The sequence below is a fragment of the Galeopterus variegatus genome, unplaced genomic scaffold (genome assembly GCF_000696425.1).
Source record: "Galeopterus variegatus unplaced genomic scaffold, G_variegatus-3.0.2 Scaffold128, whole genome shotgun sequence".
Taxonomy (NCBI): Eukaryota; Metazoa; Chordata; class Mammalia; order Dermoptera; family Cynocephalidae; genus Galeopterus; species Galeopterus variegatus.
In genome coordinates this window covers 385,403-411,372 of record NW_007726239.1, presented here as the reverse complement: position 1 = coordinate 411,372, position 25,970 = coordinate 385,403, and the positions used below count along the sequence as shown (strand labels likewise).

The 25,970-nt window shown below is 33.1% G+C and overlaps 1 protein-coding gene across 1 annotated transcript in view; it reads right to left on the bottom strand.

The window, feature by feature from the left end:
• HNF4G (hepatocyte nuclear factor 4, gamma) overlaps positions 1 to 10,739 on the bottom strand; it is a 61,775-nt gene extending 51,036 nt beyond the window's left edge. Inside the window, exon 1 of the mRNA XM_008588468.1 lies at positions 10,615 to 10,739. The gene's annotated coding sequence lies outside the window, so the exon portion shown is untranslated. The remainder of the gene's footprint in view (positions 1 to 10,614) is intronic.
• Between the last annotated feature and the right edge of the window lie 15,231 nt (positions 10,740 to 25,970).

The following is a 25,970-nucleotide window of genomic DNA, read 5'->3' as shown; positions in this document are numbered from 1 at the left end:
AAATATATCTATATCATTGTGCACTGAACTACTATCCTAATAGGCATGTGTTTGCTATTAAAGACATGATATCATGAATAGTCTACAAACATCTTTGCTAACAATGTGTGAGTCCTTCTAGAGACAGAATCCCTGAGTCAAGGATATTGACTCTTTTTTTTTTTCTTATTGATATCAAATTACTTCAAGGCAATTATAATAATTTACACATAAAACAATATACAGTAATAGAATTCTTGCTTTTACACAACATTATTAATACCAAATATTAGCAGACATTTTTATTTTTGCTAAACTGAATGGTACAAATAGTATTATATTGTTTACACTTGTGTTTCTTTAATTATTTTATACAGCAGGCCATTTTACTATGTTTAAAAGTTTATTTTGATTTTGAACTGATGTTCATGTCCTTTATCCATCAGGGTGGTTACTATTTTCTTATTGATTAGTAATAGCTCTTTAAATGTCAAAATTAACATTTATCTAAAATGTGTTATAAACTACTATTTTTATCATGCACTTTTAAAATTTCACAGTCATATTTAATTGTTTCACTTTTATATATTACTGTGTTTTTACAGGTATTCTCATCAGAATTAAAGAAAAACTTTTCTCTCAATTTCTCTCCCTCTCTCATACGACTTTTATATATTCATTATTTTATCTTTAAAACTTTGTTTTGAAATAAGTTCAAGGGATCTATTGTACAACATTGTGATTATAGTTAATAACAATGTGTCATATTCTTGAAAATCACTGAGTAGATTTTGGGTTTCTCACCACAAAAAACTCAAGTATGTGAGATAAGGCATATGTTACTTAACTCAATTCAGCCATTCCACAATGTACACATATTTTCAAACATCATATTATGCGCCGTAAATATATACAATTTTTATTTCTAAATTTTTTTAAAAAAACTCTTGTTTTATATAAAATATATGTGGGCATAATATATGCAGCCAGGACTTGAATATAATTGTTTTTATGATAGAATGCTGACCTATTGTCTACACACCATTACTGAATAAAAATATTGTTTAACAATGATTCGGCATAGTCTCTGTGTATAAAAAACTGTACATGCATGTGTGTGTGTTTGTGAGTGTACGTGTATTTAGGAATACATTTGGACTGTTTCATCTTATCTATCTCACACATACCAAATAACACAAAACTTTTCAAGATATTGCAGTTTTATAATATGTTTTAAAATCCAGTAGTATCCTTATTCTTCCCTCATCAGTCTTTTTTATTAGAATTTCTTCTGGGAAATACTAATATAATTACACAAGATAAATCATAAACATGCTATAAGTATATATATAAACAACAAATGTTTTTATATTTATATATGTTTATTTACAATTCAGTGGTTTTTAGATATATTAAAAAGGTTGGGTAACCATTACCACTGTGCAGTTCCAGAATATTTTCATCACTCCCCCCAAAACTCATACACATTAACAGTCATGCTCATCCTTACTCTGCAAGCCCCTAAAACCCACTAGTCTATATTTTTTCTCTATTAAATTTGCCTATTCAGGACATTTCATATGAATATAGTTGTACAATATTTGTTGTACAAATATTGTGTGTGTCTTGCTTCTTTCACTTAGTGCAATGTGTTCAAGGTTCATCCACGTTGTAGCATGTATCAGCACTTATTTTTTTAATGGCTGAATAATATTCTATTGAACGGATATATACTGCACTTTGTTTATCCATTCATTAGTTGATGGAAATCTGGATATTTTTTAGCTTTTATGAATAATGCTGCTAATAAACATGTTATATACTTTTTCATATGAACATATATTTAAATTTGGGGGTACGTATCTGGGAAAGAAATTGCTGGATCACATGGTAATTCTATGTTTAACTTTTTGAGAAAATGCCAAACCTTTTTCCAAAGTGGCTGCACCATTTTACATCCCAATCAGCAATATACGGAACTTCAATTTCTCCACATCCTCACCAACACTTGTTATTTTCTGTCTTTTTTTATTATAGCCATCATTGTAGATATGAAGTGTTATCTCAATGTTGTTTGAAATTGCATTTCCCCAATAACTAATGATAATGAGCATCTTTTCATGTGCTTATTAGTCATTTGTATATCTTCTTTGGAGAAACATCTATTCAAATCCTTTGCCACTTTTAATTGAGTTGTGCATTGTATTACTGGACTCTCAATTCTATTTCATTGATTTTAAGGTCTATTTTTATGTTAGAATTGTACAGTCTTAAGTACCGTACCTTTGTAGTAAGTTTTGAAATTGGAAAGTGTGACTCCTTGAATTGCATTCTTTTATTTGTTTTTCTCTTTTGCCTATTTTGGGTCCCTAGTATTTTCATATGAACTTTAGGATCAACTTCTTGAGGTCTGCAAAAAAAAGACAGCTGGAATTTTGTTAGGATTGTGTCAAATCTCTGGATCAATTTGGGGAATAGTGCCATCTTAATGCTAAATCTCCCACTCCATGACCATGGTATGTCTTTCCAATTATGTAGGTATTCTTCAGTTCATTTCAATAATGTTTTGTAACTTTTAATGTATAAATCTTGTACTTTATTTGTTAAGTTTATTTCTTAGTATTCTGTTCTTTTTAATGTTATTGTTAATGGAATTACTTTCTTAATTTTACTTTCAGGTCGTTCATTGCTAGTGTATAGAAATACAACTGATTTTGTACGCTGATATTGTATCTTGTACATTGATATTGTATCCTGTAACCCTGTTGAACCCATTTATTAGTTCTAGTAGCTATTGGCAGATTTCATGGAATTTACCATTTACAACATTATGTCATCTGAAAATTGAGATAGTTTTACTTCTTTTCCAATTTGGATGCCTTATCTTTCTTTTTGTTGCTTCATTGTCCTGCCTAGAACCTTTAGCAAAATGTTAGATAGAAGTAGCAAAAACCGACATTCTTGTCTTTTTCCTGATATTTGAGGGAAAGCTTTCAGTCTTTCAGCATTAGTATGATATTTGATTGGATTTTTCATAGATGCACTTTATTGGCTTGAGGAAGTTTGCTTCCATTTCTAACTTAAGGGTTTTTTTCATGAAAGTGTGTTGAATTTTGTCAAACACGTTTTCTGTGTCTACTAAGATGATCATGTGGTTTTTGTCCTTTATTCTTTTAGTGTGCATTGACTACTTTTTTTTATGTTGCACCACTCTTTCATTTGTGAGATAAATCCCACTTGGTTATAGAGTATAATTCTTTCATTACGTTGTTGCATTTGATATGCTAGAATTTTGTTAAGGATTTCTGCATTAATATAAATAAGATTATAGGTCTGTAGTTTCTTTTTCTTCTGATGTTTTTGCCTGGTTTTAGTACCAGTAATGGTGTGGCTTCAGAATAAGTTATGAAGTGTTTCCTCCTCTTTAATTTTTGGAAGTGTTTTCTAAGGATTTATATTAATTCGTCTTTAAATACTTCATAGAATTCACCAGTGAAGCCTTCTGATCCTGGGCTTTTTTGTATTATAATTTTTTGATTACTAATTCAATCATTTTACTTATATTACAATTTACTATTTCTTTGTAAGTCAGTTTTGATACGTTGTGTCTTTTTAGAAGTTTGTCCATTTTATCTAGCTTATTAAATATGTCGGCATATAATTGTTCCTAGTGGTATTTCCTTGCTTTTTCCTCCTATTATTTCGTAACCTTATGCAAGTTAATAGAAGACCCAATAACTGGGTATGGGTTTTTAAAAATATACTCCAAAATAAAGAATCGTAATTGAGAAAACATTATTCTTTTAGAGAAATTTGGTCTATATACAATGTGAGATGATATACAATGTTTGATTCATAGCATGAGAATCTTCTTTTAATAAAAAACAATTCCAAGGAATCCTATGAATAAACTCTAACCTAAAGTAACAAAAGCTAGGAAGACAGATATGTCTGGGCAGATTATTTCAGTACTGTGAAGAAAACCAGGACATCTATGAATGATGAAGGAGCAACCAATAAGAAAAAAAATTAATAATACAGATTAAAATAAAATAAAGATTTTCTGCCCTGAATTTGCTGATGAAGTGAACTAGCTGTATGAAATGATGTTATCTTTTTAAAAGTGGGTTATTTATTAGATGTATTATTTACCCCTCTTTTACTTTCTCTACCATGTCTAGCCCTCTCCTGGTCACTCTGACATCCAGCAGTTACGACACCCTCCTACAAGTAATCAGATGTGGTGTCCTTTGCCAGATAAAGTTAAATGTATTTAATGACACACAAACACAAATACATGTCTTTCTGCCAACAGAGAGAACAGATTTTGTTTTAAAACAGATATTCTACATACCTAAGGATGTCTGGACAGCTTTAAAGATGATTCAAATACAAATACGCACGGCCCTGTTGGTTCTGTCATTCAACCCTTCTCATCTGCACGGCATTTATACACCCACTCAAATCCAGCAAAGAGCAAGCCAAAGGCTGTGGACCCAACTCAGCCAGTATTTTCTGAATCACGGGGAACTGGAACTGAGAAAGTGCACGTTCTGCAGCAAAATTTGCACTTGATTGATAAGATAATGTTTCTGAATCTAGTAGCCACTGCTATTTTTGAATTTCCCTGAAACTGCAATTCTTATGCGAACAAAAGCTTACACTGGTCATCTGATACATAGCACAACCCTTCTTTACTTATTTTAATGCCGTTTACACATATAGTAATAATGCATTTGATGTTGCGCCATTACACTATAATTTCTACATATGACATTGCTTTTGTGTTTTCTATGAGTTTTCTCCACTGTTCTATTCTGGTTGTAGCAACATTAGGCCTGTTGATTTTTATGGAATAAAAACCAAATGTTATAGGGGCTTTTTCATGACAACCAGTTTTAAGCTTTTGAGCTTTGCAGGAGGATTCATAAATTATGTAGTAAGAACAGGTGTAAGATTCTTTAAGAATTTTAACATTTGAGAGTAAATCCCCTCTGAACTTTAAGAGATGGGGGATTCTGGGGAAAGCCACCAGAAATAACTAGAAAGTCGAAAATGCCCTGAGAAAAACTGTAGTAACACCAGACTTTTGTATGGGTAGCTACAAGTTAAAGGCTGCAGGAAACACAAACAAAGATATCACCAGTGTTGTGAAGTTAAATGCAACATCAATTGACTTGAAAAAAACAATTAAATTTAAGTATAAAATTATTTTTGAAGAAGTAACAGATTTTATATATTAGTTTTAGTATTATGTTATTTTCCCATGGATATTTCATTTATTTAAATTATAAGTTATTAATCGTACATGCTTATAAGTATAATAGTTCACAAAATTAAAAGACTGCTGAGAATGAAAGGAACACACAACCGATAAATAAAAAGGACAAAAACTATGAAAAATATTGATATTGTTCTATTTCTTAAGTTGGTAGCAATACTGTACCTATTTCAGTATTACCCTTTATACAGCATACATAGTGTATTTGTATGTATTAAATATTTCACTATGAAAAATTAAAGTTTTGAAAAAATAAAAAATAATAGATGTATATTATTACATCTGCCTTATTCGAGTTCCAAAGTTGACAGCATGCTCAGGCAGAGACACTGAAATATCAGGATCCCACTAACTCCGGAGCACCGTGAATTCTGAGATCTATAGTAATACTACAGATTTGTACCTTAAAGTCTTGTTTAATAATAATCTTCCACCCTTAACAACTGTAATAAAAATGGTAACAGTGGGGATATTTAAAATGGAGACTACAGAGAAATGACATATATAGTAATGTTTTGTGTAGGACTTTGCATGAGATGAAGTAACATTGTTGATGATTTCAAAGATGAGGTCACAATGAGAAGGGTAGCAGGGCACTATTTAATCTTTAAGTCTTAAAAACATGATCTGTGAGTCAGTAGCAAAAGCATAAACTCATTTTACTTCAAAATCACAGTCATTTTTCCTCTTTGATGATATTCATCTAGTAATGTCTTCAATTCTTGTTGTTGAGATATACTAGCTTACTACTGGCATAAATTACTCACTGACGGAGACCAAACTATGAAACTATGTAGTTTTCTTAAAACCAAAAACAATTTCCTTGTGCATAGCTAGCAAGTCATAATTTACAAGCAATTAAAAAAAACTGCTATTGTTATCTTTTTAAAGTAGATGTTTTTTGTTAAAGTAAAATATATTTTTCTATTATTTCCACAAATGCTGAGTTAATGGCACTATCTAAGACTTTAACCTTTCAGCACCTTTCATTCATTCATTCGTTTAAAAAAATAATGACTCATTCTGTTCAAGGCCCTAATCTAAGCAATAATTTCAAGGATTAATAAACTTCAGTACCTGCACTTAATAAGATTGTTTCTAAATGCACGTGATTCATAACATTTTAATGTACAATCTTTATTTATTACCTTCAATAAAAATAAATTTAATCTGTAGTTAGGAGCAGTATTCCCAATGGTCACAAATTAAAGCCCAATTTATGCAACTAGAATAAAAAACCTTATTAATGTTCATCTCATTATTTCAGGCAATAAAAATAACTTAAATTTTCACTTATCTACCACATGATTTTCCTTAGTTTCTTTCTACATTGTCATCTCAGTGTGTCTGAGTGTGTGTGTGTGTGTGTGTGTGTGTGTTTTGGAGGAGAGGAAGATTATTTTCTTCTCACTCTTTGCAAAAACACTTCATGTAACTTTAATAAGGCATTTATTTCATGCTGCCTGTTAATTTCTTGAATGTGTGTTCATAACCCCATTACACCTTCTGCTCTTTGCAGGAAGGTTTGATATTTTAGAAACAGACAACTCAGATTTTTTTCACAATTTTTTCAAAGTATGAACTCAGCTAATTTTCATGAATGGACTCTAAGTTTATAAACATTTATTATTACTAATATATATTATAATTATTTAAATATCAACACAATGCTGCTCAGAGAGCTCATATTTGAGACATTAATATAGAGAGAGTAGGTTCTATTATTTGACGTTGACACAAATGTGTGCAAATTTGCTTGGAGTGGGAAATGGAGCAAACTAGAGAAAATATAAGAAAATGTACCCCTAATTACTCGGGATGAATTTTCAAAAAATTTTTAAAAGAATCACAATAAGAACACAATCAAGCTTAATTAAATTAATAGATACAGCAAAGAAACTTTCTAATTCTTTTGATAATGAGTGGGAATTATATATGCTTATCAAATGTTGTTTAAACAGGTAAAAAACACTATAAAACTTACATAAATTGTTTTAAAACACTATTGTTAAAGTAGATAGTACAAAAAAGTTAAGAATATACAATTTTGGAAAATACAAAATGCGGTTAGTAGACAAATATGTAGAAAATTTTCAACCTAAACCGAACATTTTAAAGGGTAGTTTTTTTACTTTTCAAATTAGCATTTTATTTTTCAATTACAATACCTAGTGCTAACAAGGATACAGTAGAATGGATAATCAAACTTTTGCTGAAAACACTCAATAAACACAAATATTTTGCAAAGCTATTTCACAATGTATGCTTTATAACTTTTTCCTCAACAATTCCTGCTGTGAGAAAGAAAGGAGGCATTTTTCTAGGAATTCTTTGGGGAGGAGAAGCCTGGGTCTGAACGTCCTTCATTACTTCCCAGGACATGAAGCTCAGTCTACTTAGTATAGTTTAGTCTAACAGCTCTTTCCTTGAGATATTTACCTTGCTTCCTCCTCTAAAATTTTTTTAACACAAATCTGGTCCATTCTAATGATGAGTTTTCCCCTTCTATGCCAAGTTTAATTAAATATATAGAGATAGATATACATGGTTTTCAATACATATTTTCACACACATTTTAATATATTATGACTCACATGTCTGAATACGTATGTGTTCATATATACATATATAATACATTTTAATTTTGTTACAACTCTATTCCCTCATGCATCTCTTATAGAGAGGGGCCTACAGACTCCCACTTGCTTTTTGTGTCAAACCAGTCTTGTTCAAAAAACCACCCCCTACCTGCCCCCAAAAGGGAGTAGGCAGAGATGACTTGGTTGGGTGGTTCTTTTCTCACGAAAAATCAGCCTGTTGCTTATAAATCAAAGCTAAAGATATCTTTCTGGCCTTCCTCGTGTGGTTCATATGAGGATGAGATGAGTCCCTGTGTGAGGTCAGTGGGGATGGATAGAAAAGAACAGTAATAAACTTCAGAGTGACTTGGGACAAATCACTTCAACCTCCCATAGGATTTGGTTCTTCTCTACAAAAGAGGATCATAAGACCCATCTCATAGCATTGCTTTGAGGAACAAATGAGATAAATTAGTTGAAAGTTTTATGTGATCTTTGAAACAATGTGGCAAAATCAGTTATTGTTGGTGAGACTGGGGCACACATGTAAGATGTATACAAATGTAGGGAGTTACCACACAGCTCCAATCTGGTGCTGGACCATGCATTTTGTCTGATAGTACTCTCTTTTAACCAGCTTTTGAGTTCTACTTTAATTTTTCATTGTGTTGCTTCATAAGGGACAGTAAACGAGTCTTCCCTGCCCTACATGCTACCTAGCTGGATAGCTTTACAGGAAGAAATTTTTAAAGGGGATAGCACTGTATCTCACCTCAGAGGCTAGGTAGAGTGATTCAAATTATCAATGGTGAAAGAATTTTAAAAGAGGTGGAAACGAGTAGGTGGGAACAACAGGGATGGATTGGGTGGGGGAGGTGGCACCTCAGCTGGGCCTTGAAACAATGGAACGATGTTAAGAAACAACATACCAAGCCAGGAACTGAATACAAAAATAAGTGCAGAAAACTCATTTTGAAGGTGATTGCCTTCACTGTGCTGGGAAAAAAATGAAATGAGCCCATAACAATACATCTGGCTCAAAGCAGTGGTCAAGAACACCAGCACTGCACTGGAGCAAACCATGCCTAGAGAGATCATTGAAACAGGCTTGAAGATTATGGCCATAAGGTCCTTATGGTCTAAATCTACTTGTTAAGTTTCCAGCTTTGCTCTTCCTGTGCCCGTCTATTATCCACAGCAGTCTGTCTAGAATTAGCGGCCTCTTCAGCATGTAAATATTTATGATTTAATCCTTTGTCCTGTAACAGATTCACATTCCCCATTTCATTTAGAATTACAGTGATCTTATAAGTATGTTTTAATGCTCCTCTAATTTCTATTATTGAAAACAATTGCCTATAAGATGCTAAAATTGTATAATTACTGCATTTTAAAAAAATTCTCAGCATGTATCTATTGATATTCTACAAAAATATAATTGTTACAAAATTGGATTCTTAAGTAAAAAATTACGTATCGGTAATATGTTATAACTATCACTGATACCTAACACGTGTCTGTGCTAAGACTCCAAATGTATTAGAACATTTATTTTCCCAATAACTCATTGGGTAGATATTACTATCATCATCATTACTATTACTAATATTTTTCATTAAAATAGAAGAAACTGATGTTTCTTCTATTTTAGGCAAGGACTTTGTTACTTGCCTAAAGTCACAGAGTTCATAAATAAATGACAGAGATGGGATTGAAAGGCCCATAGTCTTCCAACATAATCAAACTAATTTTAAGGGACAGATGAGAAAAGTAGTTTTCTTGGATTTCCAAACTATAAGAGGCACTAAAATAACTTTGACATAATTCACAGAATTTGAACTAATCCTGAGCCTACTAATGTAGAAGCTGGAGGAGGGGGAGAGGGAGATGCTTATTATTAAGCACAGACCTCTTTCTACTGAGTGTTTTTATATGTATGTATGTATGTAGTTTCAGTCTGCAGAAAGTGGGCAGTCACAATCTGTACAAATTGCTCTGTTTACTGAACATAAAAGTGTCTTTCTTGCTATTTAAATTATAAACATTAGGGCCGGCCCGTAGCTCAATTGGGAGAGTGTGGTGCTGACAACACCAAGTCAAGGGTTAAGATCCCCTTGCTGGTCATCTTTAAAAATTATATATATATATATATACACACACACACACACACACACACACACACACACACATATTAGAAAAATTTTGGTTCAGAAAATCACCAAAGAAAACCTAAATGAGAAGAAAATATCTCAGAAAAGAGAAAGAATTTATAATTTTTTTCAAAACATTGACTCTACTACATCAGTTCAAGTGAATTAAATATGTGCATTTGCTCTAATAAACAATTTTTATTAATAAAAATAGTTTCTCCTATCATTAAATAAATGTTATTCAGATACTTTAAATTTTTTAGTTTGAAAATGTGCTAATTAATTTCTAAATATCGGGCTCCAGATTGCTACTGTCTGGTGCTCAGTCTGGCACATATGCATATGAACACTTATGATATTTTGCAAGCAGTATATCAGAAAAAGGAACCAATGACAAAAGGTCAAATCATAATATGGGCTGGACAAATCATATTTGCAATCGAAGATAGGAAGGAAAGGATTCTACAAGAAGGCTGTAGTCAGTATACACTAGGCGACCTTTCAGTATATATGAGACCCTAGAAAGCACAAGCAAGTCAGACAAGAAGAAAAGAGATCTTTACAAGGTGTCCAGGTAATAAATAATTTACAAAGCAATTTAGCAACCTCAGCAGGCACCACTTACAAGGCTGTGGTAGGGAACGGAGTCTATATTTGTAGAGAAGAGTAGAATCAATACAAGAAGTAAGCTGTCAGTGTTTTCTATAGTGTCAATATCTCAGACTGGCTGCTTTCACTGGTGCTCCTGTGGAAACAATTTCCAAAAGTATACTATTGAGTGACATACTGCATGGATTAAATGATTTACTTTAATCCCCTAACTGCATGTTGAAAGACCAATAGCCCAAAAGGAATACTAGAGAGCCTGAGGACAAAGCAACCTGTAATAACAGTGTGATTCTGGAATGGTTTATACTTAAGAAAGCCCTAGTGCCACAGCAAGTTCCATCCAGAACAACAAGTCAAAATGAGAAGTGGCCATGGCAGGCATAATAACCTGGCTACCGGGAGAATGGTTCACAATATTGAGAGATCTGATTAAATAGATTTATTGGTCAACTTCTCCATTTGTAAGTCATCAGATAAAATGGTGATTTGATCCTGGAACAGTAATGAGCAGTCTTAACTCCCTTTTAGTTTGTACCTATGTGTATGTATGTACCTACGTAAACATTTTTGAAGTGTCTTATAAAACTCTAACATGGGCTTAGCACTAAACAATCAGGCATAATAAATACTTAACTGATTAAATCAGAAAGTTCTAGAATTAAATTCAATATATAAAATTCAATATATAAATTCAATATATAAATTCAAATATAAAGCAGTGGGAAGTTTCAAAAACAAGTGTAACAGAAAAACACACCATCTTAGCCATGCTGGTAGGTTTGAAAAGTTGGCTCTCCAACACCATTGCTATGTGACTTCAATCTTTTAAATGAGAAGATGGGTTTCAAATTAGCACTAGTCCCTTCCAGTACAAATAATGCTATTAATTATAACATCAATTATTGCTTAGCATTAGAGAAAACTGATGAGTTGTGAGCTGTTGAGATGTGTGGGAACATTTTTTGAAAGGCATTGAACTATTGGGATAAAGAGCTAAGATGCAAATGTAAGAATGTTTCCTTTCCCGTTCAGATCCTGCCTTTTAGAAGCACTCACATGAAACTCAGTAGGTGGAAGAGATGCAGGAGCTTTATTGCTTCTCCAGAAACAGCAAGTGAATTAATGCTTGGGCTCCACCAAATATGAGATGCTATAGTGGCCTCTGGGTGTTTTCCCGGAATTCTGCCACCTCGATGTTGGAGGCTGTTGGATCATCACTGGCAGCTCCTTGATTCGCCAGTTAGTGATGGACCTGAAAGCTAACAGCAGTCTTTTCTAAATTTTGTTTCACTACACATTCCAGTGGTTTTGTGAGTACTTTGTTCCTTGAATTACATTTTTCCTGCTTCAAATTCCTAAAGTGTTTTCTGCTTTTCTGAGCAAACCGTGGATGAGACAATGCCTTTTAACAGATAGAAAACATCACACTACATATATTCCACTTTTAAAGTGTGAAGAATTAAAGTGAGAAAAAATGTCAAAGATAATGAAATAAAGCCTATTAAGAATGGCTGATCCATCCACTTAAATCTCAGTTTTCTTGTTTGTAAAATGAAGAATTTGCTGTATTAATCCTTAAGGCCCCCCATGATTTAAAGTCCTAAAAATGCATGATTCTAAAGCTTTTTGTTCAAAATGTCCAAATGTTCAGTTTTGTCAAATTATGTAGCAATTTCTAAACTCCCAATTAAAGGGTCCTCAGTGCTAAAGTCTGAAGACCTAAAGAAAGACATGAGATATGGTTCCTACCCTCAATCTATTGTAGAGTCAATCTACTGTGGAGAGAAACACTGATAAGGTTAATTAGCATGAACAAGTGGTAAACAATTATTCCAATTCTAGTTACTTCTGAAATTTAGAAGAAAATTCATAGTTGAGGACTGGAGTGACCATGATATTGAGTGTAAACTAGGCTTTATAAAATGAGCAGATTTTGATTGGTGGGCAAAAGAAAAAAAAATATTTTGGGGTGGAGGGAAAGCAAACAAAGAGTGTTTGAAAGAGTATGTGGGAAGTGTGACTGGACAGAAGGAGTGGGACTATTGTAAAGAGGGTTTGAAGAGCTAGGCAGAAAATTTCAAATTTGTTTGCATGAATGATTGGAAGCCATTAAAGATCTTTTGAACAGATAAGTGATATAATGTGTACAAACCAAATGACAAATAAAAAAGTTCAAATATTTATTTATCCTAAATGTCTTAAATGTGGCAGGTTCCAGAGCCAAGGGAATGTTGTAAGTTTTAAAAAATATAATAAAGAAAAAAAAAAAAGAAAGAGCAAGAATCACTGATCCACACATACAATTATATGTGAAAGATCTGTCCCAAGATAAACATAATCCTAATAAAATTAAAGGTTGTGAAAATGAGTTTTAAAGCACTTACATAATTCAGAGAAGAGTGAGTAAACAAAAAACTGGATTTGTAAGCTTTGCCATTTTTTTGAAATTGTTAAAATATTAAATGGGAATTTAAAATTACCCAGTTTTTCAATTCACTTTTGGAAAGTGAATTTCCAAAGTTAACTTTAAATTTTTAAGTCTAGAAAAGTTTTTAAAATTTTTGTTTATTGTTTGCTTGAGTTTGTCCAGGTTCCATCTACAAATGCACAGATGAGCTAGAATTTATTTCTTCAAATAAACCATAATAAATTATAACTATTTTAACTACAGTTTGAATTACTGCCAGACAAGGACTATTGTTTATATATATTTTGTCTTTATCCTAGTGCCTTAGCTCACTACTTTGCATATAACGAAGGCTTAACATGCATATAGGATCAATGAAGGAAGAAAAGGTGGCCAAATCAGGTTATTCAATCCTGGTTATTAAAATACAATAAAAAGCACTGTCGAGGTTCAAGCAGAAAACATGTTGGGGTCTCTGAATAGGGACAATGAAGAGTTATACTTTAACATATGTGGGGGGGGTGTCTTAATAATTATGCAAAGGCAATTCCTAGGGAAAATGTCCAAAAGAAGGACGGTCAGGTTCATTTGTGAGGTCAGAGCCAAGAAGTCCCTGTGGTAGTCAAAAAAGAACAGCTAGAAATTAAGAATCCAGTTAAGGCAGGGGTTGTCATTCATTCATTTAGTTATTCATAAGTTTTTTCATGAATCCATGAATAAAAATAAGCCCTCTTAACACTCAGGGTTCATACTAATGCTCTGGACAGAGGATAAGGTGGGCAGCTAGAGACCCCCCCATTATGGGAGTCCTGGTAGCTGCGACAGCCATCATAATCTGTGTGTCAGCGGCATGACTTAACTCCAAAGTCCACCAAATACTGTATCTCAAGATACCTGTCCCTGTTCTGTCAAAAGTCTAACAAAGGACGGTGGCCTAAGCCCGATTATTCAGTCTTTACTCATCTGTACATACTTCCCAGAGCAGGAACAATCAAGGCAGCAATCACAGGAAGGAAAGCCAAAAGAAAATGTATGACAGAACTATAGAGAGAAATTTTAGATGTATATTACCTTGGTGAGTTTCAGAAACAAAATTAAGTTCTGAAAGGCAAGTTCATCTTAAATAATGATGCTTGCAATAAATAAAACAGGTGTCTTTAAAACTGGACAATATAAATGTCTGTGATAAAAAAATATCAAGAAGACTAAAAGGCACATATAGAAAGAAATATACTCAACCAGTTCAAAACGTTAATTAAGTTTCTATGGTATAGACTTTGTATGGCATCCTATTCTACAGTCTTTTTATTAGATTTTGCATAAAATTTTCCACTAAAACTTTAAAAAATATATTTCAAAGATTGACTTTGAATTAAATTATTCAGAAAAATTAATCAATTGCAAATTTTATGTGAATTCACAAGATAGTTATCAATTCGCAATACATAGAACTCTTATTCTTCTCTTTCCAAGATCTATTTATTCACTGAAAACTCTTTGGAATTTGGTGGCAAAATATTTGGACTTGAGACCCAGCTCCACCATGTTGAGGTGAATAGACTTAACAGTTTTCTTTCCTTTTACAGAAAATGGTAACTAATTGGTGTAGAAATCTTGGGGAATGTAGAATTGTATGCAAAAAATAAAAACCACTGCAATTCTACCACTATTTTTATTTTTATATTTTCTTCAGAATTTAACATGTTTATCAATTCATTACTATGAATAAATTATTAATATAAAGTTGATGATATTTCACCATATTTGACTTACAAACATTACCATTTAATACAGTTCAGTGAGACACAGCTGTCTTATTAGTTAAATCGGTACAACCACTTACGCATTTGGTGGCTAAGAGCTTGGGAACTACATTCAAAGACATCAGGTTTAAATTCAGTTGTTCGCTTACTTGCTATATAATTTTGGACAATTTTTTTCTCTCTAAGATTTAGTTTCTTTGTTATAAAATGTGATAAAGATGGTTTGTACTTCCTAAGTTTTTTGTGGGGCCTGAATGAGATTACATGGAAAGTACTCTGATAATGCCACGCACCCATCCATTCATTCATTCACTTCTTCGACTAATGTTTACTGAGTTCTTCTATGTCTCAGTCACTGTGACAAGCATTGAGTTAACAAGGATGGAGTTACTGCTCCAATCAAGCTTATCATCTACTGGGGAAGACAAGACATTAAAAAGACATCACAAGGTAATTAATTATAATTGTAATAAATACTATGAAGGAAAATTAGAGTGTCATGAGAACATAAAAATTGGGGGACATAACCTGTTCTGAAGCAACCCTGCAGATTAGCAAAGGCTTTTCTAAGAAAATAACATTTAAGCTGGAACCTGAAGGAGAAGTTGGCAGGCAAAAATGTGAAACAAGGGAATTCTAAGCAGAGAATTCTAGGTAGGCCCTGAAATGGGTAGAAGCTCTGAACATCGGAGTCCTCAAGCTCAGTATTCCAAGATAGGTTTCCATAATTGCAATCATATGCACTATATATCTGTATATCCTGCTGTTTTCATTTATCATTAATCTGTGAACATTTTTGCATGTTATTAAAAAACATGAGTTGTAATGGCTGTTTAATGCTTATCATAAAGATGCACTATAATATACTTTTCCATTCTCCTATATAGTCATTTTGTTTGTTTCTAATAATTTCTATTTTAAGAAAGGCTGAGATAAATATTTTAATTCCACATAATGATATATTGGGTCAAAGGGAAGAATATGGTCAATTTTGCCAAATTTCATTTCATTAAAAGAGTAAAAATTTACATTCTGAGAAGCAATCATCCACTTGGCTTCTTTAACTTGAATCTTCCTTAATTTTATTTTTGTATCTGTGACAGTAATAATAAGGTTTTGATAACCCAATAGGGTTATTTTATGTGAAAGTATCCATATGCATAAAAAATTGTACTAAAGGTTAGTTATTCTTATCAATACTGTTTATTATTGATGAAGACATATTAACATAAGGATAATAGTCTAAACAACTATAACCAGTAATACTTGTTAAGATGAAAATTTGTTTAATTTTGTAATGGGTGTTATTATAATAAATTTTTAAGAGAATATCTGGCATATACTTAGTTTAAAAAATATTATCTACATTCTATTTAAATACATCACTTTCTTTAGTTTTAAAGGGTATACCTATCATTGGATAAACCCAGCTTTAGATAAATGATATTGAACTTCAATGAATAGTTGCACAGACGGTACTTTTTAGAATGAGAAACCTGAAAAATTTAGACCGTGAGGCCACTTAGTGAGATGCAGGGGGCAGTGTAACAAAGGCTGAGGAAAGAAATGGATGAACTGCAGGAGGCAGAGCAGGGAGGGGCCGGGCACCAGCGGGAACTTCCCTGGGTAGAATAGGCGGATTGTTCTTTTGTAACAAGAGACCACCTCTGCTGGCTTTATGTCAGGAGCCCTGTCAAAGAGAAAAGATGCCTAGTAGTGCAGACAAGTTCTGGGCCAATCAAAACCACTCAAAGAACTACATTTGTGTTGCAAAGAAAAACTGACCATCTTTTGAGTAACTTATTAAGAAAAAAATAGAAAAAAGTTTATCTGATTTACTTGAAATAAATAAATAAGCATTTTAATAAATCAACTCATTATTTTTAGAAGTATAATCAATTTTATATTTATTTTAGTAACATGAAAAAGTACTAGCTATTTCCTCATAATTGAAAAGCTATTGTTTTATCATAGACAAATCACTTCAAACTATTTTATGATGCCTGTGCACGCTCAGTTCACATGTCATTCAGTTTAATTTTGTTTTGTTTTGTTGGCTGGCTTGTACAGGGATCGAATCCTGTACTTTACTCTTATCAGCATCATGCTTTAACCAGCCAGCTTAGTTTGAGTTTGGAAGTGTTCAATCATTCCTCCTGAATATGCAGTCACTACTGAATACTCTTACTTAGTGGTAAGCAGAATAAGGTATTAGATTAAAATTTTAACCAGAACATGTTAACTAGGAATTACTTTAAACAACAAACAATAATAAAATGATAGTGTAAATATGTTATAAACACTACCACTGCTACATACAGAATTAAGATATGTGTGCTTCCAATTTAAAATTCAAACATATTCCTAATAGGAAAAAGGAAGTATGATCACCAGCAAAGTAATATTTTTTAAAATATTATGGTGTCAGTGTTCTAGTGTATGGTGACAAATGCCTAAAGGTGCTCAGGAAAAGCATATAAAAGAAAACTGGACTCTAATACAAACTATGTCTTTCAAGATCAACACAAGGAGGTCTCACTAAAGTCCTCTCAAATTCCCAGGTGAGACTTTTGATTTCTTCCAGTCAACTAATCTACCTGCTGTTTACATAATTATAGTAGAACTGTGGGATGTTCCTTAATCTCATTCTTATTCTGGAAGGTTTTTACATTATATTGTAAAGCATCAAGTAGGGGACACTCTAAGGTTAAGAACAAAAGATTTTAGCTTGGAAGACAATCTACTTATAATTTGATCATCTTGAGGACCTTGTCCCATTGCCCTTGACAGTCAAGTCTGCGCTATTTTTATCATCATGATTTTATGCAAGCTTATATAAAAAGGCTATCTGCGCATTTCCAGTAAGATTCACTAAATTTTGCTGAACAAAGGTGCAAGTAAATAGATTATTTTCATGATAGAGGATGGGGACAGGCACAGCACATGCACTTCAGATATGTATACAAGTGACCAACACACATTTTTTTTTTTGTATCTTATGCTTTTTAGCATCAAATGAGTTTCTAAAAGTTAAAAATTCCATTACAAATTTAGACGTACAGTTTTTATTGAAATAGAATTTGGCAGTGTTGATCTTAAATTTTTCTGAGGACAGTTGTCAGAAACTTCATTTAGGTTGTGATAATCCCAACCCTCTTGATCAAATGTGCGGACTCCAGGGAATGTCCTAGCATCCCACCATCACTATCTTCTGTCCATCCCCCTGCTCTTGCTTATGTGATCTGCCGAACCCATGTAGGGTTGAGAGATGATGACTCCTCAAATACATAACAACCACAGTAGAATGGAGAACAGGTAAGTGCCTCATAAACAACACTAACACTGTTATCGAAAGTCCAGGGAGGGAGAGTTTCTTCCTGGTAAGTCTATTCATCTCAGAGATGACCACAAAGTTGGACCTTGAAAAACAAGGGGAATTTCAACTAGTGAAAATGCGAAGGTGGGTTTCTGAAAAATCTGGAGCATAAGGCAGTTTCAGAAATGGAAACACCCAAAATGTGTATGGCAATTCCTGTGTCTGACTCGAGCACAGGAATCAGGAAAGAATTGGATCATAAAACGTTAAAGGTGAAGGAACTTCAAATGTAATCTGGAAGTTCTAGGGGCTTTTCAATCCTTTATTTTATGGAAGTATCTTCTAAACAAATTTCAAGCATGCAATCAATAGATAAAATCAAAAGTCAGAATTGTGTGAGGAACTAAGCACAATCTGTAGGACTCCGCAAAGCACTGTTTGAAAACCAGTGATCTAACCAACCTCTGTGAAGAAAAAGGAAACCTAGAGAAATGAAATTACTAGCTCAAGGTCATGACTAGGATTAGAAATCACTAATCACATTACCTACTTTGCAGTAATATGTATAACACTATAAATTACCCCAGTTATGTTTTCTGGCAAGGTTCAGGGAAAATAAGGTAAAATATCATTCAGATACCGATACCACACTTTGATATGAAGAAATTAATAATGTTGGATGGATTTTTAATCTCCAGCTGAATTTTGTTTTATTTAGACTGTTATCTTTATCATTCAGTCTCAGTTTTACTGATGAAAATTATGTTTTAATCTAAAACTAAAAATCAGAAAGAAGACCTGTAGTTACTTATCAGAGTGCAGCCATGTTGCAGGATTTGGCCGGAGCTGCCAACTCTGCTCTCTTATACTTCCGCACTCAATAAATGGGGCGCCATCATGGCTGCACAAGTGTGCACTCAAAATGCTGTGTCCCGCTCAAAGACATGAAAATGTTTTTTCCCAAATTTGGATTTAATTTGACTGGATATATTAGACACTTTCCAGTTAATGTTTACTAAAGTTTTGTGTTACTAATTCTTGGTAAACCTTTTTTAAAAAAAATTTAGATTAACAAACTAAAAATTACCTTGTATATCGATAAATAAGCAAAATATTACCTATTAGACAATTAAGCATACATTCTATAAGAATTGCATTGTTCTTAAATTACATGAGATTTTTCCAAAAACAAAACTCTTATCTATAAACTCAAAAAATAAATAAATAAATTAGGGATATTTTTCTGTTACATAAATCATAAACTTTTGTAATATGTTTTTCTTTTTTCAAATAGTATGGTATATCCTAACCAATTGAAAGTATCATGAAAAACTACTTTCCTCAAACCAATGCAAACAAACTTAAAAACACTGATGCAACAAATAGTTTTTCAGAAACATAATGTTTATGAAACCAACCACAGAATATATAAAAATTTAAAAGAATATTTCTTAAAAATTTTTCAGCTTACTGTAAAACCTTCCTTCACATATGGCAGTTAAACAAACAAGAACATTAGTATTTTTCCCTCTTGTGATCCAGTTTCTAATAAATGAAATGTGTGTTCAACAAATAAGTACTCGTGCACAGCACAGCTGTTTGTTTACACAAGACACACACACACACATACAGCAAAAAAAAATATTCAAATCAAGTGAGAGAATCTTGGTAATGATGAAGCCTTGATATTAATTTCTAGACTCCCTTTCTCTCTGATGATTTACTGTGTCGTGAGTAAATGTATGGCTCTAAATACAGTCTCCCCCAGTACAAATCCTGGCTCTGCTGAAAAATTTCCACAGAGGAGACTACTAAAAAACAATCCTCTCCTAAACATAGAGGATCGATTACTCTTGATCCCATAAAATCTGCATTTGAAAATGGCATTATCAGCTAAATATGCAAAAAATAAAAAGTCTGATTGGCACCACGCACAGAACATTTTTTAGGTGCAATCCACTGCCTGTTCAAGAGCAATCATTTCTATTCCTTTAGATAAAACAATCATTTGCCTTCATCCATGAGAAAGCAAAGCTAAGAGAGATCATCTAAGAAGCTGATCTATCGCTAAGGGTTGTAATTTGGTCAGAGATGATTTAGAGAGTTCTACTTGAAAAGAGAATACTGTGCTCAACAGTTGCCTGTGCCAGGCATTTTGCAAAGGCCTTTTCTCATTTAATCCAGATCTTATAAGGTATGTGTTACCATCTCCAGTTTTATAGATGAGAAAGCTGAGACTAAAAAAGGTACAGTAACTTGAGCAAAGACATGGTACTACTGACAAAGCCAAAATTCTAATCTAAATTGATCTGAATTTATCTGATATCAAAATGTACCACATCACACTTTAGCACTCGAGTCTAACAAACCAATTTCTTCCATTTTTGGGGTAGAGTCACAGCTCTTGTGTTCCCAGACTGTACAACTATCACTTTCTTTGCTATGAGTTTCACTGTCTTCACTGAAAGAAAAACATTTGTTAGAATACTCATTGTACAAAGCCCTGGATTTTAGAATCCATATAACAAAAGGTTTTAGAATTTAAGAATGCCTGTACAATTATTATAGAGTTCTCATATCCATGATTTCCATTTCCCTTAAAAAGTTTTCATCCTTTTGTCCCCAGAATTACTTGAATTTCAGTGCATATTCTCACGAATCATGAGAACTTGTTTTGTTGTTGTTGTTGCTGTTGTTGTTTTATAATGGTGCAAATAATAAAACAAAGAAATGCAAGAAGATCTAGCAGAATAATGAAACCTGGATTTTTGGTTTTACTTAACTTGTATGTGGATCCTCTTTTAAACGTTTACATGGAAAATAAATGTTTCTCTTGTGTGAATATCCATTGCCCTTGTGCTCCCCACACATGTGTTTCCAAATTTGCTCACCTAAAAATGAACTGTTCTTCAACTCTTGTTCATATAAAGAGATTGAAAGATTTGATCCTAAATATAGAGGGTTCAATAGACAATGGTACTGATAATATAACATAAATCACTCTCCACTGTGTGATTTTAACACTAAAAAGTCCATGGTTCAAAAAATTAAAATAAGGATCTTTTCAAAATTTAATGGTAGGCTCTAACCTCAGGGAACACATGTATACATCATGTCAAATGGTTTCCTGTTTAATTTCAGGATAATCCAAAAAAACCCAAAATATTTAAGATTCTGAAACCAAAACTGGTAAGTGCTTCTATTTCGCCCCTACAAATTCTACTAAAGGTGCTATCAAGTAAAATTGACAAGATGATAAAACAAGGAGTTTGAGGGAGGCTAATTAATTCTAAAGCCAAATACTCAGTCTTCAGTTTTATTTTGAAAATAGATAAGTAAACCAGACTATCAACCACTACATTAAATGAAACTATGCTTAGTTTTCAAATTGAATCTACTCATAAATATTAGAAACACTAATATTTGCTGAGAGGCGAAACTTACTCCTTACTCCTGATGTTTCTTTCTGTGAAACTGGAGCTGTCTCCTGTCCTCCCCATCTATTCACCTGGCCCTAGAGGATACAAACAGACTTATCCATTTGGCAAATTTTGGAAGATTAAACGGGATGCACAGCTCTGCCCAGCCCCTCTTTCTTTGGGGAGCAAGTTTCATGCAAGTTCCCTCAGAAGGCTACACAGACAGGAATTCCTACCTTTGAACTCTCAATAAAATATTACATGAATAATCTTCAGCACATGCAAAAACAAAACAAAAACAAATTTTAAATACTATGCTTGAAGTATGTTATCTCCTCACAAATGTTGAATAACATAATGGTTAATTCTGCCAATAAGTTTAGCCTAAAAAGTGTAAAAAGAAACATAGACCTGATATTGAATAGTTGATAGTAAGATAAACACTCAAACTCAGAAGTTCAACGATTTGCATTAGAAATCGAAAGTAAATTAGAAAGTTACATATAAATTGCCAGTGAGATACACTCAACATGTTTTAGTTCCCCCTCTACAATAAAAAATTGTACTTCTATAGTTTATTGTAAATTAAAAGTAAGACTGGGAACTGGGCATTTTCTTCTTGGCACTTTAAAATAAAAACAATGAATGAATAAATAAAAAACCTCATTTGAAGCTGTAGGTTTTCAGTGCTCATCAATATAACTGATCCATGAGCCATTAGTGGGTCATAAAATAAAAAAGCTCAATAAAATAATCATAACCTCACATGTTTATTTATTTCTAAGACTTAAATGATGGACCTTTGTACCTGCCCATGCCTAGAGACAGTTTCATCACGCAAACGCATGCACACACACACACGAACACACACACAAACACTTAAAAACACACTTAGGCTCATGTTCTTTCTTTCTCTTGATTATACAGATTCACATAACCATGTGTTCATGCGACAACGTGTAACATGCTATCATAGATTTCCTTTAATAACAACAAAGGGGTATTGTTTAATTTTCTTTTAAAAATAAATAATAAGCCATGTTTTTAAAATTTTTGTCACAATTATTATTATTTATAATTTTTGATTTATGAATTTTTCTTGTATGTAAGGCAAATGGAAAATAAAACAAACAAAAAAAGAGCTAACTTATGTGGACGTATTTCAGCTCTTTGTATAATTAGATTTCTAGCTTTCTGAAATTGTTTCATCATTATAAAATTCATTTTAAGTAGTTTTTAAGGACAAAAAATCCAAAACTTTCAATCTTCTTTCTAACTTCCTAATATGGAGAATGGCCAAACTTATATAACATCACAACTGATCATAGTTTATTAAATAAACTTAGGATGAATAAAGACTATGCCTAATATACTTCATAAGATGGAGAATGGCCAAACACATAATTTCTCAACTGATAATAGTTTATTAAACAAATTTAGGGTGAATAAAGACTATACCTCTTACATAGACTATGTTTATAAATATAAAATGTCTTTTGTTACTAATGCCAAAGTAGTAAGCTACTGCCACATGGCTGATTAAATCAGTCTTGCTCTAATAAATCTTCAGCTTAAAGAAAGAAATGTTTATTAATTCTGTCTGTCGTTAAGTTTGTGTTATCTACAACCAATATCCCTACCCCATCTCCTCTGGTCTTAATTGCTAGATTTTAGGGGAAGGGGAGTTTCTTCCCTCCAAAGTAATCTCTTTAACTAGGATTTTGATGCCTTTTCTAGATGCTTTTCTATCTACGTCTAGAGTGCTCTATTGACTATCTCTGGTTAACCACGAAGATTCTCACTTCCTTCCTATCTTAACAAAAGCCTTCTCCTAACTATTATCCTACTTTATTTTTTTTTTCTCAGATGGAAGTTCTAAGAAGTTGTTTACAATTTGGTCTTCATTTCATCATCACCCACTCAATTTTTTTTAACCTCATTCTGCCCCAACCATGCCCCCAGAACTGGTTTTCTCTCTCAGTTGTCACCAATGGAGACCATTACTTCCTTATCCAGTGCTACCTCTTTTGCATAGTTCTCTATCTAGTCTCCCCAATCCCAATACAATTTATTTGTTCCTAACAGATTAATCTTTCTAATCTTTCTAACATGTAGTTTTGTTTAATATCCTTAGTATGGAGGGTGGAGACGGTGAGACAGCGAAGAGGATTTTCAATGATTCTTCAGTACCTGAAGAGACAGAGGGATTCTTCTTTCCCTGGATAGATTTTAACTTAATCTCACTATTCTCTTTATCTCTGAATAGCAAAACTATTAAACTCAGTATTTTTCCACAAAGCATTCACATGCCTGTTTCAAACTTCAGTATTCCCTTTTTCTAAAACAGTATTTTTCAAACATTTTTAACTGTGACCTACAGTTAGATACATTTTAAATTGTGACCAAGTATACATGTAAGCATATTGATTCATGTGTTTTGTTTATGTCTGTATCACATATGAATCTAGACAAATTTCTTGACATGACACTGTAACTTTCTATATGCAAATCATGACCCACTAAACTTATTCTATTCAGTAATAAGTTTTGAATTCTTTCATTCACCATATAACAAAGAGCAACTTAATTTAAACATTCTGATCTAGATTTTCTAAATTCTTGCCCTATTCTAAGACTGGTTCAATTATATAGCTGATTTAGTCACTCATTTAATTTGAAAAACACATATTAATTCCCTACTGGAAGTCAGACAAGTCCATATGCATTGGGAATAAAATGATCATGAGCAGAACAAAGAAGTCCTTGACCTCTGGAGTTTGCGCTATCCCTTTCCCCCAAAACAATGATCATCCATGCTCTTCTCGAAGTATTTACCTATTTCACCCATTTCATAGTTACATCATGCTACTTTATATCTCCTCATCTATCGTATGTGAAGTTCTATCTGCACAAATAGACTATAATATGTTTTAAGGGAAGAGTCTAAATTGTATTTATTTGCACTCTGTACCTTCACTTAGTGAGAATAACAATAGGATAAAGGCAAAATACAACTGAACTCCAGCCCTAGCTCACTACTTACCAGCTTTGTCAGCTTAGGAAAGTTGCTCAACTTCTCTCAAACTCAGTTTCTTCATCTATATGATGAGAGAGTTGGGCTACATTAGTGGTTTTTAAATTCTGCTCCACAAAGTTTTCAGGATTCCATGGAGGTCTTAAAGCATAACAGAAAGGGGTCTTCACTCAAAAGGACAGCAGGAGCTTGGATCCCTATCTCCTGCCTCAATTGAAGGTTACAATTTTGTTTGAAAAAAAGAATCTCTATGCTAAACACTTTTTCATTGATCAGATCCCAAGATCCTGCAATCATGTTCCTCCCCTTCTCTACCATGGGAAGTTGAGGTGGGAGGAAGAAGAATAAAGTAGGAAGAAATGAAGTAGGAAAGAGTCACAATAGGAGAGAGAAAGGAAAGGAAGAAAGAAGAAAAAACGTAATTAATAGAGTATATTTATATGTGTTAAGAACTATGATAGAATCAGCATATACGTTATCAAACTTTTCAATAGCCTTACAAGATAGGCATTATTTTTATTTTTTTCCTTTTTGTCTTTTTTCGTGACTGGTAACAGGATTGCAACCCTCGGTGTCGCGCCCGCACCGCGCTCAACCAGTGAGCGGACCAGTCTCTATATGGGATCCGAACCCTTGGCGGGAGCGCCGCCACACTCTACTGAGTGTGCCACCGGGCCGGCCCCAAGATAGGCATTATTAAGCCCATTTTGCCTATAGGAAAATGAAGCTCAGAGGATTAGATAACATGATTAAGTTCTATGATTAAGAAGCACTGTGACCAAGGTCTGCTCTTTTCCCATTATCTCAAGCTGCCCTCAAAAGAACCTAATGTGGACATTACATTTGCTCTTTGCATTTTTGTCATATTTCTCCTGACTTTTTTTCTCACAACTTTTGAGAATATATTTCAGTATTAGTCTTACTTGCCAATTAGGAAACCAAGGTTCAGAGAAGTGAAAATGATCTCCCCAATGTCAAAGTAATTCAATGAGGCAAGGATGGAACTAAATACCTGAATTCATATTCTGTGCTCTTCCACCACACCCAACTGCCTCCTTTAAAAGAAAAATAGAGAGATGGGGAAACATAAGGGAAAAGGAGGTAGAAGGTATGGGACAGATTGGACAATTATAAGAATTCCACCACTTACTTCAGAGGGCTATTGAGTCAAATGAGATAATTTAATGGAAAGCACCTTGAAAAATCTGAAAACGTGTATCAACAAAAGGCATTATTGTTAACAATTCAGACTGCACTGAAGATGTCATTTTATATTTTAATGAAATTCTGTGTGTAATAGCAAATATAAAAGAGCTATGTAATGAATTAATTGCTGGGACATACTGCAGAAACTCATACGGAAGGACAACAATCTGACACTCTTGAGATTATGTACAGAGTTGCTTACTTATGTCTGCTTTCTGTTCATGATA